Raw genomic sequence first — 12,609 nt, 5'->3', positions numbered from 1 at the left:
CGCAGATGTTGTACACCATGGATCTGGAGATCCCGATGGAGGTCTATCTGCGGGGGAGGGGGAAGAAGAAGGGAGGACTTCACCTGCAAAATATTCTGGACAAGTTATACCTCCAAGCTTGCGCTCTGCAGTAGTTGTCCCGAAACGTTATTTTCTTTATCTATACCTCCAGTGTGATTGAAAGCTTTTCTATGTTTCAAACTCTTTGTAAACACTTGCCACCCAGTAGCAGCAGAAAACATTGTTGCAAACGTTATAGGAAAAATGTTGCAAACTCATTGTGTCTTTTCTTTTCTTTCTTCCTTTTGCTATTGCCTGTATTTTTAGGGTGGCCGGATGCCCTTCCCGCCGCCACCCCATACCCCCCAGGACGGAATTAGAGTACCCCAGCTGTCTGCGTCTAGTGTAAACCGTGAAATAGTGTGAATGTGTTTCAAATGTCTGCGAGTCGTGTAACTGAGGCGCGACGTACGGACCAGCCCGGTATTCACCTAGCAGGATGTGGAAAACCGCCTAATAACCACATCCAGGCTGGCCAGCACACTGGCTGTCGTCGTTAATCCGTCGGGCGGATTCGATCCTGGGTCAGCGCGCCTACCCGAGTCCAGGAAGCAGCGCGTTAGCGCTCTCGGCTATCCTGGCAAGTGTTGCAAACTCACTGTGTATGGATATGTAAAAGTTGGAAATGTGGTTGCATGCCTCTGTACGTCTAAACGTCAACAGAATTCTTCCAACTGGCAACCTAGGTCTCAAGCTTCATACGTCCACACAATCTAATGCCTTCCCACATAGTTCCCCAACGTCATGAAACTTTTTTCCCAACGACGTTCTTGTGATAGCTGTAACATGTCAGTGGCGGTTTTTCCTGGGGTTCATCAGGTACCCATGCGTAGGATGTGGGGTATTGTGCGTCCAGCACTCACTGAGAGGTATAAGTGCTGAATGAGCGGCAAGATGGCCACAAGTGTTCGCAAAACTTTTTGTATAATTTAGTATTAGTGGCCATGTGTCAGTTACACTGTAAATCGAACTTGAGAATTTGTTATTGCATAAAGGCTGCACGAGTTGAACAACATTACAACCAGAATAGATTGGAACTGATTTTTTTGGAACAATCTAGATCCCAGTGATCGCCATTGTCTTTCAGTGACTATGTCAGCCTACGACTGCTTCACCAGCAGAAGATGACTATGGTATTGTCAGACATTATTCGAGGATTTGTGCTAACCCCTAAGACGGCAGGATTATCGCTCAGAATGCTCTGCCACTTCCCCTCAAGACTAATTTGCGACGAGAGTCATTCTGCAAACTGAAAACGGATTCATGTGTCAGGCGGACATTCTTGAAGTCATTCATGGTACCGTACAGTCACAGTTTTTGGAAGATTCTCTGATGCGAAACAGGGTAAATGTGATATCCGAGGACTACGCTCAGATCACAACGAAAGTGCGAATTTGACCGAAAGATATAGATTAAATGCATTGTTTTTCTACATCTTTCAATAAAGTGCAGTATTCCATTCCTGACCAGGCAGCACAACTACTGTTTGGTGGGAAACACTACGTCATTTACGTTGATTTCTCTCATTTTCCCCTTTCACTTTACTTTTTTCCTGTTATCTTTCTTTTTTTTGTCACTGGTATATACACTGATGAGCTAAATTTCACAACTGTACACCGCGAGACTGAGTGGCACCTAGCGATGTTACTGGCCTGAAATGCGGTAGGAAAGAGCACAGGATGACTCCGTGATGATGTGATGATGTTACAGTCTGTCAGGGGTGATCGAGAAGGGTACGTGTACCGATTTCAGGTAAGGTACCCTAGTCCGGAAACGACCGAGTCGAAATTTGTAACCAAAAGCCGTCCTGTTACCACTGACGGTGGAATACATGCATCGGTACTGTTGTTGCTGAGACTGTGGGGTAGGCAACCCCGACGAGCGCTTAGATGTAGAGGTTGCGATAATGACGCAGCTAAACCTGTGCAGATGGCGCACTGTGTACTATGAGCAGTGCTGCTGTTCTATGTCCGCACTGTAGTAAACTGCAGTCTGTGTTTACAAGTTTAAGTAGTATCGTCGATCATCCCCAACAAAATGGAATGTACCTGGTGACGGAACACGTAGACGTGATTTACGTATGTGGGCAAGCAAAGAGAACCGGCAGAGAAGCGGAAAGGATCAAATTTCTGATTGGAAGACATCCGACTCACATCATTTTTCCAAGACTGTTTCAACGATTAAGTGAAACTGGGCAATTGGTTTGACAGTCCAGCGATCTAGGAGAACGACGAAATGCAGGGGCTCCTGAATTGGAAGATGCAGTGCTTGCTCGCGTAGATGAGGCATCTGAAATCAGCAATATATCGTATCAAATTTACATGAAATAAAATTTTCGTGGAGTACCGTGTGGATGGCCAGTATTGTGGGAAAAGGAATACATCCCACCAGAAAGTACATGCTTTGATTCCTGCTGACTTCAAACCTCGTGTCGTGCTCAGACAACCATTCTTACAGCGCTTTGCAGTCGATATCCACATTCCCGCATATGCACTTTTCACGGATGAAGTCTTTCACATGAGTCGCAACAGTCGTGTTTGGGGCACTGAGGATCCCCATGCTACAGTTGTGAAGAAACACCAACGCAAATTATCTGTCAACATGTGGGCAGCCATAGTCAGTGATCATGTATTAGGCCCGTTTCTTCTTCCTTCCCCCTCAAATGCACCAGTGCACACAAAGTTTATCAGACATACTACCCAGGGTCCTGGAATATGTCTCCATTTTATCCGTCTACAGATGTGGTTCCAACATGATGAAGCCCCCCCAACTAAATTTGGATTGAGGGTTCGTGAACGCCTGGATCAGACATCCCTAAAAATTAAATAGGCAGAGGAGTTCTGTTTCGTGGTCAGGACGTTCACCTGATCACACCCCACTTGATTTTTTCTGGTTGGGCCATGTTAAGAATCTTGTATACGAGACCGCTCTCGAGCCCGAAGAACGTCTCCTGGCAGGGATTCTCGCTTACTTTGGCATTGTTCAAACGACACCGGGGATATGTCTGCATTGGCGCTGGAGAACGCCATTTTGAACAAATGTTATAAATGTAGCAGCTTGTGAAACTTGTACAGGTACTTGGAATTAATTGTGGCATAGATTTAGGATTTTCAGTCACTGATATCAAGTTAGGGTGCGCTGTTACTAGTCCATCATCAGGGGAAGTTACCTGAGGGTACTGGGGGATATTCGTCGAAAGTTCTGTACATCATGATCAGGGTTCGTAATCTGGCCTCCTTAGTCTGAGCTCTGCGAAAGGTTAAGGTAGAACTTGAGTAGATTTTCGCCTATACGTTCCAACTCTGTCGTTTCCGGACTAGGGTCTCTTACCTCGAATTGATACATCTACTCTTCTCTGAAATTTTGTAACATCACCACGGAACAACCCTGTACAGACGGGGAGCAGAGATAATGTAAAATGATTTTACCGACGATATGGGCCGCAACTGCGGAAATCCACTCAGATAAGCGACTTTTACAAGGGGAAAATCGTTGTAACTTGACAACTGACAACGAGCATGTCGGAAACTGTGAAGCTGATTGCAGTTCACGTGCGACTCTTGTGATTAGCTTCCTTCAGCCACTTCCCACAGATGCTCACGAGTAGCTGAGAAAGTGTTAGGTATCCACCCTTATCGCAGAACGTGGAGGTCAGAGGCTTGCCTGCTCTACAAAACAGGCCAGGTGGTGATCTGTGGCAGATCTGACGAACGAAGAGTACAATGGTGGTTCAGCCACAAGTGTTTTCGAGCACACCGTTCAGTGCAGAGTGGTGGACATGGAGCTCAGCAACACATGACATCGACATGTACCAGTAATGAACCAGAAACGGCGTCAATTACGATTGCAGTGGGCATGGGACCATCGAGTTTGGACGGTGTATCACTGGGAAAGTGTCACCTGGTCGTATGAAACACGTTTCTTGTTACACTAGGTCGATGACTGTGTCCGGATACACTGTCATCCAAGGGAACTGCTACTCAAAACATGCAGCCCTATGGGGGCAGTATCATGGTATTGGGAACATTTATGTCGGCTTCCATGCGACATTATGTCAACGATGTTGCAGACAACCTGCATCCCTTCCTTCATGCTTCTTGATGTCTTGCTGTGCGGGGTAGCCGCGTGCTCTGGGGCGCCTTGCCATGAATCGCGCGGCTCCCCCCCCCCCCTCCCCTCCTCCACGGAGGTTCGAGTCCTCCCTCGGGCATGGGTGTGTGTAGTGTCCTTAGCGTAAGTTAGATTAAGTAGTGTATAAGGCTAGGGACCGATGACCTTAGCAGTTTTGTCCCACAGAAACTTACCACCACCACCACCGCTCGGTGTATTCCTCGACGGCGATTGCATTCTCCAACAATATAACTGACCGTGTCACAAGGCCAGAGTCATGATACAGTGGTTTGAGGAGCCTGGTAGTGGACTCACCCTGTCGTCTCGGCCACCAAATTCGCCTGATCTGACGCTGCAGTCATGGACTGTGAGGCTGGTCCCGGCGGAGGTTCGAGTCCTCCCTCGGGCATGGGTGTGTGTGTTTGTCCTTAGGATAATTTAGGTTAAGTCGTGTGTAAGCTTAGGGACTGATGACCTTAGCAGTTAAGTCCCATAAGATTTCACACACTTTTTTTTTTTTTTTTCGCCTGATCTGAACCGGATGGAGCACGTCTGGGACACTATCGAGCACCTGCTCTGCGCCCGCACACCACTGGTCCACAATTTACGAGAATCGCATGACCCATGATTGGACATCTGGTACCTCTTAAAATCCACCAAGGACTTGTCAAATCCATGCCACGCACAAAAGCAGTTGTATTGGATACCAAAGGTAGACCAATGCAGGCAAAGATCCATAATCATAGCCCAGAAGCGTACAAAGTAAGTTTAAATAATTTTAAAATCATACTAACGATAGACTTTGTTTATTATCTGTTTTTTTTGGGGGGGGGGGGCAAGGAATGAGAGACTGAAAGTGGAGGCAGACCAAAGGGATTTTTGATAATACTCGTAATCAGCGTACAAAAAATGGCTCTGAGCACTATGGGACTTAACATCTGTGGTCATCAGTCCTCTAGAACTTAGAACTACTTAAACCTAACTAACCTAAGGACATTACACACATCCATGCCCGAGGCAGGATTCGAACCTGCGACCGTAGCAGCCGCGCGGTTCCGGACTGAGTGCCTAGAACCGCGAGACCACCGCGGCCGGCGTATAATCAGCGTACAAAGCTGTACAAACCGAGAATTAACAATGTAATAGTAAATATCCGAGACTAATTCCTACATTTCGGATTAGGATTATTCTTGTGTTTTATTTCATTTGAATTTTCCTTATAGCATCGCATATTCTCAAAATTATTTCAGTCCAAAATTTTCATCGCCATTATTACACACTGTATTCATACTTTTATATAAAGACTATGTAGTTTCTAAAAGTCAGTTACTACCTAATTGTTGTAGAAAATTCTCGAGTTTTGTAACATTTCAGATTGTGACCTCAGTGACGTTGTAATTTATGTACCGTGATTGGCCACTTCATAGCTAGGCAGTGAGTAAGATATACACATGGATTCCATTTATTTTGTTATTTTGTCATTCAGTACAACTGCTGTACATAGTACGCATGTTTTTGTTCTGTCTTGGTAAGTAGCTGCACTAGAAAGGAAAATACAAGAGCCTCTTATATATATGTATTGAAAGACTTATCACGTAACACTGGTTTCAGACAATCTTGCATAAGCATGCAAGATCCCCTCGCTTCTAAACTGATACTGTTATTACTCAGCCGCGAGTCTGTAGAGGGTGGTAATGTGACGACCAGTATAACTGGTCAGCGTTTCCACCCGGAATTTGCGAGTGTAAGTCGGACCTTCCTTGATCCGCCTTGGTGGGTCGTGTCGTCGGATTTCCTCCTACCTGTGCGCGGTCCAGCTCTCGTAAATGTCGTCCCGTGCAATTGCTTCATTGGCGCATTGGATGTCTCTGTCGGTGGAAGCTAATTATCTGAAATTGCTGTCGATCAACTTTGGGGTATCTATTTACTCGAAATTAACATTCAGAATGCCGCAATATCACTTTTATTCCTATTAGATCAATAATGAAACACTCATGTCATAAACTACTCGTAACCGAGAGCATGGCTACCATCGAACAAGACAAGAAGAGCTCTTAACGCTGACTATTTAACATCCCAAATATAGAACCCATAACAACCACCCTTTTTGGTCACGAAAGAAACAGCAAAATTAGTCGTTCTGACAGTGATGGCAACTAACGACAACAAAATTTACTCTCCTCTCAGTTTGATTAACAGGAATGTTATAGAATACTAATGCTTATCATAAAGAAAAATTCAGAAATTATTATTTACGAAGGTTAAAGCCCAGACCTTAAATCGACCAAGGATAACATTTATCCTAGAAGAGAGCTGTAGCCGCATCGAGCTGTAAGTTCGCTCTGACTACAATGTAACTCGGCAATAGAGATGTTAACTTCTCTCTTGTACTCGGGTAACAGTATTACGCATCTCTTACTAGTTTCGTCAGTTTGTGGATTTCCGATCAAGTTCGTACTTACGAAGATATGCATTTGTTAATGAACGGGTGTGCATTTTAACTAAGCAAAATTATGATAAATAGTTTTAAACATCCAGATGCTCCTCCTAGTATTCATGTTGGCATAAATGACTTTAGTTATTAAATATAAATAAACAAAATCGGTGACTTTGGCGCCAAGATGGCGGTACTTCCCGTCGTGTATATTTCCCAGGTGACGCTTGTTGCTACGTTCCAGCGCCGAGCCCTACCCCACTACGCGCGACATGTGGTCGCTTCGTCACCTAGCCAGCCAGCGTGGGAAATGCTCTACGACTCATGGCCGGCTATGGACTACAGCACTTCCTAACTATCGTGAATACATCAATAAGAGACTATAATTTATTAAAACTGGTAAAAATGTCTTCCTCGCGTAAGAGACACCTTACAAGCACTTTACACTAATCGTTCGCTGTCACTCCCTATCCACGCAGTTCTGTACCATTCGCTTTGAACCGGCGAGTATTCCCAAAGTGCGATATAATCGGCACGTGGCCCCTTCCATGTGGCTAAGGAAATATGGCGAACTACATCACAAAAAAGCGCGAAGCCTATGGCACAGCATCGAGCCTGCGCGCACTTCTTAGACTACAAAACACTTATTACTCTGCATATGAAATAGAGAGGGAGGAAGAAATGGAAGGGACGAGTGGAAGTTGACTTCCAGCCGCATAGGGCATTCCGGTAAAGCTATGATGAAAGTTGAAAATTCGTGGCGGAACGAGACTCGAACATGGATTTACTGCTTTACGCGAGCGATTGTCTTAACTGCTTCGGTCATCCGGATGCGGTCGCCGACCGATTCAAATTTCCAAATTATCGCACGCTTCAATACAGAGTCCCTCATCCATTAACCCCCTGCTTACAAATTATTGATTCTCGTAGGGGTTTGGTAGATATTAGTGCATCCGTATTGAAACAAACGTCGTGCAGCCGTCGCGCTTCTACAGAAACGTATATGAACGATAAATCCGGGTTCGCATCCCAGTTGAAACGTAACAGCCCAGTTAGACTCTCTTAAAACATGTATTCTCCAGATGAATTCGGAATTACACATGCATACAAAAATATGTAACTCGTCTAAAAAAAATTATAACTGCAAAAATAACTGTTTGAATTCATTTACCTCAAAGTGTAGAAGCTCTGTAAATGAAGGGAACAATTTCCATGAAGGGAGCCTCAAGTAATTAACGAGATATGTAAATGCATTATTGTAATTATGTATTCGTGAAATTACACACAAATAGTATCACAAATACGACCCAAAATAGAATTTTACTCGTTGTTCTGGAGTGAACGTACGTTTATACATGTATTTTCAGTTTTTATATGTTAATTTTAATTGTTAGTTAATCAATGATTCTGAACAATGCCGAGGATTGTTCAGGAGTGTTTGGAATATATATATGGGTAGCCATATTGGCATAAGGAGCAGTCTGGTTTTGTTTTTTGAGCAGTGACATGTAGCTGCTCCTTTTGTATTGTAAGTATTGTTTGCCTTTGTAATGATGCTTTGATTTTGTTTTGAAAGTACAATAAATGTGATTAAACGTTATACAAGATTAATTTAACTCTCCAGTAGACTGCGGCAGATCATGAGTAACTATGAGAAACCCCATTATTAGTTAAGTTGGGTTATACAGTCCAGCACAAGTATTTAACTTTCGCCATTGCGTTACCATAACACCATGTGCGGCTGGAAGTTACGAATAACAACCACCCACCCCTTCCCTTTCTTTCTCCATTCTCTATTTAATGCAAATGTATGCACCAGCCGCATCATCACAAGTGGTGTCTGTTCTGTTGGACATGTCAGACAGCAGACTCTAGGCAGCCACAGCTGCGGGAATACATCTTGATAAATGAAGAACCACAACAGCTGTTAAATGATCCTTTACTAAAACGTCCGGTTTTACAACTTATAGCTGCATCCTCAGGTATACATCTGAGTAGAAAAAAATGGGGAGAAAATAAAACAATGTCGTCTATAGCCCAAATTTTAAAAAAAGTGTCTAGTACATAACGGGTAAAAGTACTTACAATCAATTCATATAAAATCCAGACCGAGACCTAATGGATGAACCAATATTCAAGGTCAAATCAAAATCAAACGTTCGTCGAAAGAACGGTACGCGGGTAATTAAATCGGCAGAACGTTGAGGTCCATATGGGAAGGGATCCTACAACAAAACCCAAGAGAACTGACGTGGTCTAAAATTCAAAGTTTGAAAACATAATTCATTAGACGGGAATAGAATTAAATAATCTCAATTGCAGAGAGTCTGCCGATTTTATTACCTGGGTGCCGGTCTCTCGACGGACGTTTTATTTCGATTCGAATGAGAATGTTGTGTCGTCCATTTAATCCAAGTATGGTTTTATAATAATTGATTGTGTGTACTTATATCATTATTTACTACGTACTTTTTAACTGGGAGTATAGTCAGTATATTCTTCCTACTCAGGTGTGCCTAAGAATGTAGGTGTTAGCTGTGAAACCGGTAGTTGTAATAAAATGTCACCTAACAGCTCTTGCTGTTCGTCATTGATCAAGATGGACTTATTAGACTGTGCTGTTGCTTGGCGGTTACGCACATCCCGGTGATTTACACGTGGTTATGGAAGCCACGCAGGGAGCTGTGCCACTGGGCGACGTAGTGTCGCTCATCTTCAGCAATTTCAGACAAACTTTTAACCCAGTCAAATTTTCTGAAAAAAGCCTATACCTTGCAACAGGTAAGTGTGGATCTGTTCTCTCTCGGCTCGATGGTGATGGGTGTCCCAGTCGAGATGACGTAGAACTGCGTCCGTCGATCACGACAACGCCAATCTGTAACTATTAAAAAAAAAAAATCTTCGCGTGGTTTGGTTACTTCCTGATACTGTATTTCGAAAGTATCAATGTCTCGATGGAGCAGCACGCCGGAATGTGTGCCCCGCCCTTGCTTGTAATGAAAGCAATTGCGTTCGTTGTCTGTCGATCTTCTTCGCTTATAAATGTAGCGACTGCACCACTCGATAACGCGATACCTCCATTGACCTGAAATAACCAAAAGTCTCTTGCGTGTTCGCGACAGACTCTTCAGTTTACGCGAACTTGCTGACTATAATTCTTATGCCCTAAGCCGAGGCCACATTATGAATTTTGGGCGGATATTAAATTGTTAATTATTATTCCGTCGTCAAGGCGTCGCTATGTCGCGTATTCAACAACTGCACGACCTAACTCCAGAGATAGCATACTTTTGAGCAGTGTTCAGCATGCGTCGTAATTTTGGTGTAAAGTTATTACTGTTACACATTTAAATTATCACTAATTCACTTGGCCCTTGTATGTTATCAGAATAATCAGTTAATTTCACGAATAAATTTTAAATGTCCATGAAATGATGCAGGCGACATGGAGAGTTAGAGTTGACTTAAGGTTTATTGTTCTTGTAAGTATTGTCTGTCCCTACGCTGAGCACACACACCGATATGTCATTTAGGGAATTATGTCCATTATCATAAGTAATCCTGACTTTGACGATAACTGCTGACAATACGACGAAATTGTAATCTCTTCGTGATTGCGTTTAGTTGTGGCCTACTCATGCCTAATAATCGAGTTTATTTCAGCGGTCAGTCTCTTTCTGTGTTCTTTGATGTTTATGACTATTAAGTACCACGAAGGCTAAGTCCCATCACAAATCAGTAATCCCACGATTCACTTTTCTGTCACATACATCAAAATCCCGTTATTTGTCTAACGGTAAAGATGAGCCTATTTTAGTGCGACTTTTGATCAATATTTCCAGTCTATATCGTAAAACTTTAAACTTCAGATCAGTTTTAAAACAATCTAGTAGCACTTGATATGCGTAATAATGTTACCCGAGTACAAGAGAGAAGTTAACATCTCTATTGCCGAGTTACATTGTAGTCAGAGCGAACTTACAGCTCGATGCGGCTACAGCTCTCTTCTAGGATAAATGTTATCCTTGGTCGATTTAAGGTCTGGGCTTTAACCTTCGTAAATAATAATTTCTGAATTTTTCTTTATGATAAGCATTAGTATTTCTATAACATTCCTGTTAATCAAACTGAGAAGAGAGTAAATTTTGTTGTCGTTAGTTGCCATCACTGTCAGAATGACTAATTTTGCTGTTTCTTTTGTGACCAAAAAGGGTGGTTATTATGGGTTCTATATTTGGGATGTTAAATAGGGTACGAAATATTAATTTCTATAACTCTTTTGTATGGTTGTAAAGATTGGAAAATCGAGTTTTGCCAATCAAGTTGATGGTAGCTAAACTTTCTGAAGTCAAAAAAGTTTGAAAAATTCGGATTTTACAGTTTTTTCGAAGAATTTTGGTTTCTGGTGCTCCTAGCGCTTTGACGTCTGGGTCATTTGTATAAGAGCACAAAATTATCGACGAATATGATGACCACAATTTTTTCTGCACGTAATACCAAGGGCGCCACAATTCGTAAGAAATTAACGATATTTCAAACTTCGTACAAAATGGCAAAATAGGCAACCAAGTTTTTGAGCATTTTATTTCACTTTCTATTTATATATTAGAAATGTATTATATGTTAATCTATGCACTGCAACTGACCAGCTCAGTTTGCGGTATGGCCGGCATGTACGTACATCATCGCTGACATGTTCAGTACCTATTAGCTCAGTCAGGTCAGAATGTGTTAAGTCTTCTTTTTTGTGGCATGTAAGACTGGTTAATTGCGTACAGGTACCGTACATGTTCACAGCGCACTCTGCAGTTATTAGCACACAACAGTAAGCTTCGTAATTTATTTTTGTGGCTTCCGTTCAGTATATTTTCGTCATATCGTAATGCGAAAATGAGTGCGTCTAACGTGAATTTGTGTTTCATTTCCGAAAAATAAATGTGATGAGTGATGAAAATATTGTGAAAAGGAAAGGAGTAGCACGCAAATTGACTGCAGTGTTAAACGTAGAGAGCCTGCTCATGCAAAGGGAAACATGATACAAGAAGTATGATAATTAGAAAATGATAGCTGCTAACCTTCGACATCCTAGGAACCAATAGGTGTTGTCACCTCGTCGCAGTAAGTAGGTCAGTTCAATTTCAAAGCGAAGTTCTTCCCATATCAAAAGGAAAGTCTCATGACTTTTTAACCACGCGCTTAAAATTTCCGTATGCCAAGCGAAATTTTGTTTACAAAGTAAGAAATTGCAAATGCAATCCACAGTATCAGAACAAGCTAAATGACATGATGATGATCAATTCAGCCGATAAGTGGTGGAGTGGATTCAGAACGTCAGTGACTTGGTAGCTGCAGGTGGGTGGCACAACGGATTTTGCTACAAAAAGTTGTTTCAACGTGCTTCAGCTGCTGGAGAGAAACGAGGGTACCGACCTGCAATAGAAATCCTTAGATGAAGGGTTGGAAGTTATTTCCCACGGACGATCCGTTAGAGCAAATATTAACATCACCTCGTCCTGATGTTCGAATGTCAAGGCTCGCCTTTCCAGAAATAAGGTGGCGATGTGATGACAAATGAAACAGCATCAAAGGCAGCAGTTGTTTGTTTCGTGCTCAAGTAAGTTGAACTGTGGCGGAGCGTGCTCCTACAGAAAAGCAGGTTTGAAACGTTCTTCCATTTGCAAGAACTGCAGTGGTGTCAACAGTGAGAACGTGCCAGTATTCTTATATGAAGAAAGTGCAGACGAGGTAGATTTTATGGAAATTTTGAGGAAACAGACGTCGCAGTTAACGAACTGGAAGTGACTGACTCACTGTTCACTGTTGGAGGAACAGGTCGATCTTTGACTAAGTTCTACCAAAAAAAAAAAAAAAAAAAAAAAAAAAGACTCTTCTGTCCCACTCCGCAAGGCAATCAAGATGCTCTTCCACGCAATGTTGTTTTTAAAGGACTGCTCAAGAAAAGTAAAGGAAGAGGCGCATTGTTCCTCTGTTAGCTCTTATATGGA

This window comes from Schistocerca americana, chromosome 1 (genome assembly GCF_021461395.2).
Source record: "Schistocerca americana isolate TAMUIC-IGC-003095 chromosome 1, iqSchAmer2.1, whole genome shotgun sequence".
In the NCBI taxonomy this organism is placed as follows: Eukaryota; Metazoa; Arthropoda; class Insecta; order Orthoptera; family Acrididae; genus Schistocerca; species Schistocerca americana.
Note: the sequence above shows the minus strand (reverse complement) of the source record.